The sequence below is a fragment of the Teleopsis dalmanni genome, chromosome 1, assembly GCF_002237135.1.
Source record: "Teleopsis dalmanni isolate 2A chromosome 1, ASM223713v2, whole genome shotgun sequence".
Classification (NCBI taxonomy): Eukaryota; Metazoa; Arthropoda; class Insecta; order Diptera; family Diopsidae; genus Teleopsis; species Teleopsis dalmanni.
Genome location: NC_051846.1, coordinates 198362853 through 198371329, shown reverse-complemented (window position 1 = coordinate 198371329; position 8477 = coordinate 198362853).

Here is an 8477-nt window from a genome sequence, read left to right as displayed (position 1 = left end):
CTCTCATAGTAGAGAAGTGGGTGACTACAAACATTTAAATGTAATTAAATGCAATTTTGGACTGAACAACTCTTTTAGCCAGAATATAGCCAAATACTCTGATTGAAAAATCTAAAATTTTAACAGTCCGTAGATAATGTTTGGGCGGTCAGTGCCAGGAACTGAACCGTTACCAAGTATATTGAATAATTTCATTCAATATGATGTGCTGAATGAAATAGCCAAAGAAAAAATTTTTCCAAATATTTGTTTTTTGCTCAATTGTCTTACATCAATACCTTTGACGAACATTTTTCATCCAATAAATTGACTTATATAGAACACTTCAAATGATTTCTATAATCGTAATTTGAAGTAAGGTATCTACTTTTCGATTCATATGCACATTCAAAAAAATATGCTTTAAGCATATTAAATTAAATTGACCTGATCATTTTGTAGAAAAATTTTAACTCATATGGTAAAGTATATGAAAACCAATATGTGGTATGATTGAACCAACATGATGCGTCGAGTTAAAAAATTTTAGACTTGAGATTTGGTTAAAACCAGATTAAATCAACTAAATTATATATCTGAGTGTATTGATTATAACCTCACATCTCTAAAACGGTTCATCCAAATAGCTTGAGTGGTACAGTTATTTTTAGTCTATTAGATGTATAGATAAAAATATCGTAAGTCTCTTTTTGATAGGTTTCTATAACTTGAAATATTTCAAAAACTATATGTAATATAAAAGTGTCATCAAAAGTGTTATCAGATATATTTCTGACTACATGTGAAATTAAGCATTGAAAGTATTATAACTGAATACTTCAACATCAAAATATTTTTAAAAAATATTAAAAAACAAAAGTTTATTTTTAATTAATTGAATTTCTGGTTGATCATACAGCTCTTTCGAATATTGCCAAAAGCCCATCGTTAGTGGTTTCTTTATTTATCCTTCAATATATTAATGGAATGTTTTCATAAGTCTAGGAACTGATAATTAAGTCGTTACTAGCTATCTCTTCTATGAATTTTTGAAGAAGTCTCTCAACAATCTCTGTAAGATATTAAATAAACTAAATCTTAAGATACAATGTGTACAGATAAGCAATACTTTTTTTATTCCTTGCGAATTTAATTTTTTTTATAAAGTTGTTAAAAATAAATTTCAGGAAATACTTCCTATCTGGCACTTAATAGTACAATTCTTCGAGTTTAAAGTATGAAAAATGATCACTTTGAAATTTTAGATTTATACACATATTAAAACTTTATGCAAACGCAATTTATTGATTTCAAACAATTTATTTATTGAGTCTACACATACCCCTTTTACTGAAGTATCAAAATGACTTTAGGCTTTGAAGTGAATTTCTGGTCTTATATTAGGAATACCTTAAACAGAGACAGTTTTGGTTCTATTTGTAATGCAGAATGTCTTTTATTCGGTAAGCGAAAGTTTTCAGTACAAGTAGAAGTCAATGCCCTACCAATTTTTGAACCGTCTGAAAGCTGTCTGAATGTTATTTAGTTTATGAGTAACAAAATCTGATTTGTAGAATATGTAATAAATAACTTTTGAATGTGATAAGCCAAGTACTACCTCTCGTTTAAGATCGTATTTAGTATATAAATAACAAATTATTGATTTGTGAAATAACTATTAAATAACTTGTGAGTGAGACGAACCAAACATAATCAATTCTGTAAGAGCGTTTACAGGGACTCATATGAAGGGAGTTTTTAAAAACTTATTCAAAGCTTGTATGAAGAAATTTATCTAGTGTAAAAGTATTTGGAAGTATATCAGGCGATGCGGGATTTGAGTCCCGTTCATATTTATATATAAATTTATATATATAGTAAATATATATAGTATATATAGTAGTATATATAGTAGTATATAGTAGTAAATATAGTAGTATATAGTAGTAAATTTATAATCAGACTGTCTAAGTTGTTTTTTCTTCTTCCAATAATGAATCTACAATAACGCAAAAGGTGTTTTGATACTAATATAGCTATTTAACAACGTTCTTTGAAAGACTTGCGGATCATTTTGTGATCTACGTACTAAAAATGTATACAGGCTTTTGTCAATTGCTGCCATAGTTGTGTTCGATACGATAGAGCCTATTTTGAAGGCCATAAAGTGATTGGTGTATAAGTTTAACTGTTTTATAATAATTCTGGGTACTTTTTACAATACGTAAAAATACAAAAATATTATAATTCTTTGACTAGGATGAGATTACTGCTGTCAATTAAAATCTTGTTGAATAGAATTTAAAAATCTTTTATTTAATGATGTGCTGTTTCTAAAAACATATTTTTTAAAATCTTTTTTTCAACAATTTATTCAATTACTTAATCGACTTATTTATTATGTTATGGGAATCACAATTTTCTTGTAAGAATATATTTTGAAAATCTTTAAATTTTATTAATTGATATGGTTTATTTGTAGGTACTTTATTTATTTTTAAAAAATTTTTTTGACCACTTAATTTATTTACTATATAATGCAGGAGAAGGCAAATAGAAGCAAATAATTTAATAATACTCGTAGTGACTTTAAAATTGTTTAAAATAATCGTTCAAAAATCGCAAAATATTGTAAAAAGTAAAGTGCAGATATTTACCCCCAACAAAACAAACGATTGCAGTAAGAAATCGTGACTTACCAGCATCCGATAAATTGCATGCCGAATAAGAAAAAATTTACCCACCAGCAGGATATTTGATATGCCCAAAAAAAAGAGCACATAGCCAAGCAGCAAGAAGGTAGGCAAGTAAGGCTTAGTAACAGCGTTCGACAAAAGCATTTATAAATATTAAACTTCTCCAGCAAATCACAACAGAACACACCATAAAATGCCATAACGTCACATTGATTAAGCGCGGAACTGGCAAAATCCAATCCAACAACAAAGTCCACAAAAGCGAAATCGCTGTAAAATTTGCATATTTCATTGAGGAGTTCAATCAAACGAATGAACAAACCAACAAACAATACGGCAAGGATGAACAGTACTGCTGATGCTATTTGATGCGAAGGATGATTAACAAAACTTCAAGAAAAAAAGAACCCAAAGAAAAGATGGAACAAATGGAAAAAATGGACCGCTCACTCATTCATACGCAAGGAAAGAACATGGGTGGATGGACGGATTGGCAGTGCTTGTAGGTAAGGCAGGCAATTCAGACTCTTATCCAACGCAAAAATGCAATATGAATGTGGAGAGAATCGCTGCATATGCAGCGGATGTATATGCGCCTAATCTATGGAATGCTATCTGTAAATGACAAAAATTGCACCATGACGTCGCACACGAGCTGATGAAGCGCACATTGCCTGGAATGGTTGAACTCAATGCCTACGAATTACTGCAACAGACCAAATTTAAATATGGCGTTTTTAAGACCGCACCGAAGTTTTTGTGAGGCGAATAAAAAAATTAAAGGACTCATTTTACATTTTTTTTCCTATACAGATGAAAGCAAATGCAAGTGGAACGAATTTTGAAGATTGATTTAAAAATGGCGTTTCTGAAATGGCAATGAGTTGAGTTTAAAGAGGCAACCAAGTGCAGAACTTACAATTTGGGTGGTTTTGTTCGAAAATGCACGAAAGCAGCTAAGATTAAAGATTGACAAATACAAAAAAAAGCAGCAAAAGAGATACATGTTAAATAAAATAAAGGCAACCAAAATGAATAATAATGAATGTAAGGTTTAGTATGTTTTGGCGCCATATTAATACCTGCCTGGTCACACGTAATCAATGAATTGTGCATAATCGGTACGGACACTGAGCCACGTGTGAAACTTAATCACCAGTTTGCTGGCAACTGATTAAGGTCAATCACAACAACTTCGTAGCGCAATCAAGTGTTAAAAATTAGTAAACAAGCAAACAAAAAACTCATTGAACGCACCAATTGCTGCCAAGCAACTTGGCCGGCATGCCCAGTATGCCCAGTGTGTCCAGCTAATAAACTAAGAAATACGTGTATTCTTAGGGAAAAGTATTAATGAAAAAGTATTAATAAAATATTATGTTCCCCATAAGGCAACATTGGCAGCAAATTCTTTTGTGCTCGACAAAATGTATGACAACAAGAAAATCGTTAAATTGCAGAAGTAAAATGTATGCAAAATTGAAGAAGTTGAAAAAAATTGAAAAATATCAACAAAATTAGCATAAAATCACTTTAAACATCATCAACTCTGCAACATGTTGCACTTACTGCCTGTCCAAACACACACTAATTTTATATAAGGCACGGTACCAAAATCCAGACACAAGACTCGAACAGTCCAAACCAAGTTAACAAGTGTCACGTATGGCTTATAAATTTAAATAAGCCCAAAATATATATAAACAAAAAAAAAAATTAAAAATTACAATAAAGACGACAGCGAACATGAATAAGCAGCGATCAAAAAAATGTTGGACAAGATAAGCGGTTAATTTTTCTGAATGCGTCCAGAGAAGCAGAAACAATAAAGACAATTTTAACCATAAAATAAATTAAATAACTAAAAAGGATTATAGCCGGCCGAATGGAAGTTAAGGGGCCTTTAATAGATTAAAGTTATTGCTAAGATACAAAATTGTTTAAGAACTTGTTTAATTTATATGTTTTATTTTGCATCCGTTATCTAATGTATTAAAAATACTTTCTTACTAACATGAGTTTCTTTTTAATTATATTATAGACAAGTGCAAATTCTAGCAGTGGATAATGTTGTTCCTGCATTAAACTGTATCATTTCACAGTCCTCGCAAACTTTGTAATTCTAACGGAAGTAGTAAAGGGCACTTGTTTGTAAAAGCGAAATGGTACTCAAACGTAGATTCGACCGGTCTTTAGTTCGATGATATTCCACACTACTTTCAGTATATTTCTACCTTTATCTCAAATCATGAATCAAAAGTGGAGAATGTCTTTGTGGAATATATCTGACCGGCATTATATATAATGATACACTACACTACGTCCAGCTTATTTCCAGCTTTATCTAAGCATGTCTCTTAATAAAAAATCAGAAACGTTTCCTGTACCCGACCAGTCTTTGAAGGTTTTTTTCACTGTGTCAGTAAGCTTCTATCGTTACCTCAACAAGTACATTAATCAATACGTTTAATGGCTTCAAGATGTAGAGCCGACAAATATTTGATATGAATATCTTCAATATTACTTTTATCCAGGTCATAAAAGAGTTCCAGGTCATGGAACTCTCATATATGAGACCGTATGAATACTGTAAGGCTTACTGTAGTTCTTTCTGGTCACCTGTGGATAGGAACCCAAGAAGAGAAACTGCACATTCCTTTTAATACACATTACAGAAATGCTAGAAACTTACTGGAGAATGAAACTGTTAAGCATTTTATTAGAAACTGCTGGCCAACCTTGGCTTGCAGAGGCAAGAGGCTTTTAGTGAGACAAGAGGCTTTTAGTTTTTTTGACAGTTTATCAGTTCATTGGTAAGGACAAATAATTTGTTTAATTATCTAAATTCAACAAAATGAATATAGTTTTATAGTTTTTTTTTATATTTTAATGTTTCTAGCAAGGAATAGAGAAACGCAAAAGATCCCCAGTTATTCTAGCTAATAGTAGCAGTATTAGCTTTATGTTACTTCATTTTAAATTTGTTTATGGCATTTTAGCCGTCTACCGATCGCATAATTCTGTAGAAGTATATTTGTTGACTTGTCACAACAGTTTGAAGTTAATGGATTGAGTTCAAAAAAGTTGTCAACCTAAAAGATTTTAGATTAAAGAGCACACATAAAAACGAGAAAATAAGCTAGTTCACTAATTTGCTCAAGAGGATCCTCATAAGAGAAGGAACACAATCTGCTTTTATTAAAGTAAAATAAAAAGAATTTTAGTATTATATGGTATATAAGTGTATCCTTAAAAGCAATTACTTGTAATTATGATGTATAATATTCTTAAAATGTGTCTTCAAAAATGATCAGAAGTAAACTCATGGGAATACATATGTGCTGTAGTGCAAAATCATATTCCTGAGCATATTTCGGTGACTTCAATGGTTTTAGGAAGAGGAGCACACCCGTAATAAACACAAATAGAAACTCTCCATAAAAGCGAACAGAAGTGTAAGTTTCTTCACCTATAATAGTGACCTATAACCTTGACCTATAACTATCAGAAACGAAACTAACTGGATTCACTTCAGATACACATGATTTGTTTTAAGCTGTTATAATTATAATTATTATGATGCTTATTAAAATGTTAATATGTATTCATTTTTAGAAAATGACTAATTCGACGAATTCATAATAATTTTATAAATGATTCATAAAACTCATAATGGTTTAAAATTCATAATTTAACATACGTACATTATCATTACAGTGACTCCATGGTATCTTCTTCAAAACAAGCCTTCTGTTTATCATACCATCATAAATTGTAGCTACCTATAGGGTTAAAAGGACTGAATCACATCGAATACTGTTCGTAGTGCTACTACATATGTAGACAACGATTAGTGTTCAACAAAAAAGGATTGTGCTCAGGTATGTTCATATGTAGGTGTGTGATCTTACATCATGTTTTACTAACCGCAACAACTAATTCGGTATCACAATAGTGCCACATTCAAATATCGAGCGGAGAACAAAAAGACTAAGACTTCTCGAACTCCAAATAAAATCGAACAAAAAGGATTGCAACGCAGACAATGTGTGAAGCCAAATTGTAAGAAATTCATTCATGTTTTCGGACATTCATACATAGTTTTATTAATGTTTTTTTTTTTGTTTTAGTGATAAAAAAACTTAGTTTTATTTCTTGAGACTTTCAAAAAAATACCGACATCCTGATCAATAATTCGCTGCGTGTGAACGCATGACCGAAGGCAACAGAGCGGCAGTTAAGCGAGGTGTACGTATGCAGCGCCTGGCAGCACAAAGATATGACAATACTGCCAAAACCCTTTCAAATAAAAACAAATATTACAAAGGCCTAAAGAAGGAATTCAGGAATTCATTGCTTATTTTTTTGGCAATTCAAAAAGACAAACGGTTCTGGTCCATTGTCAGTGTACCTTGTCTGGTATCAACAATAGTTGCTGAAGACACTAAAAATAAATTAAAAAAAGAGGGGCAAATAATTTATTTAGAGCAAACATAAATATTTGTGCCTGGCACAGACTAATGCATGGACTCACTCTCGTCACAAGGCATGTTTCCCTTCTATGCTGCTACGGTGCCATCCATGCGCTAACACGTCGTACACGCGCTTTGGACATGATTGTTGTGCTTTTGCATATCCTTTGTGCTTTAAAGGAATTCCAGATGATATATGCAGAAGGGATAAGTTATGACACATCTACTTGATATGTTCAAACAAATCCGAGCATCATTTATAAAATTATTCAATTAATTCTAAGTTATTGTTAGATTAGATCCTTTCATTGCAGTTCGTAATGAAATAATTTTAACATAAAACTAGTATTACTTGCACTAATTACATCATGAAATAATATGTAGTTTCCTATATTTTTGATATATTTTTACTAAATATATAGTATGCTATATCTATGTATTAGCAGACTGACTCTTACACATCTATCTAAAATATTCTTCAATATAAATCATATTTTTCGTTATTCTATATTTTAAATCCATACATAATTTTTTAACTAATTGTACTATAGCTAGTTTTACTTATGATTCTGAAATCAGCCAATTAAGAGCAACACTATTTCTAACTGTTTGCACCGGAAATGTATTGCATTCCTGAAGCCACTTCTGCATCATTTGATGCTACCACTTCAGTATTAAATTATTAGTCTTAAAAATATATTGTTTTAGTTGTTGTTGTATTTGTTCACGAAATATTAAGTCCATGTTTGCCCTTAAGCTCTTTATAGCAGTTAAAAGAAAAGAAAGAAAAGAAAAGAAGATGCTGCCAACAATGAAAGGATCAAATAAATGATCTCACGTCGCTTTATGTGAGTAACTAGGCACTTTCATTGCTGCTTCTGATGCTTTAACTTCTTCATACGTGTTTCTTTTTCCTTTTTTGTTTTTGTGGGGGTTTCTTATTGGACTCGTTAGTTCGTTCATTCCAAATGAGATCAAATACGATAGCGCCATGATCCACTATGCTTCTGCTGCTGATAATGATGATGGTTGTACGGGGTACGTAGATGCGTTCGCATTGCGATGTTGGTGATTGTGTGAAGAGGATGCTGTGTTGTGTTACGATGTGCTTTATTTAGTGTTTGTTCATTTAGCTGCTGCTATTGCTGCTTCTACCGCTTCTGCTATTCCTTGTTACCTAAATCTTTCATTGATTGTCAGTTGGCTGACGCCGCTGACGACTAAGACGTGCTCTGATCTTTGCATACCTATAATTCAAAGTCTATTCACTATATTGAGCATACGACATCGTTGGTGTGTTTGATGTTTTGTGCTGATATTGAGGCGTTAT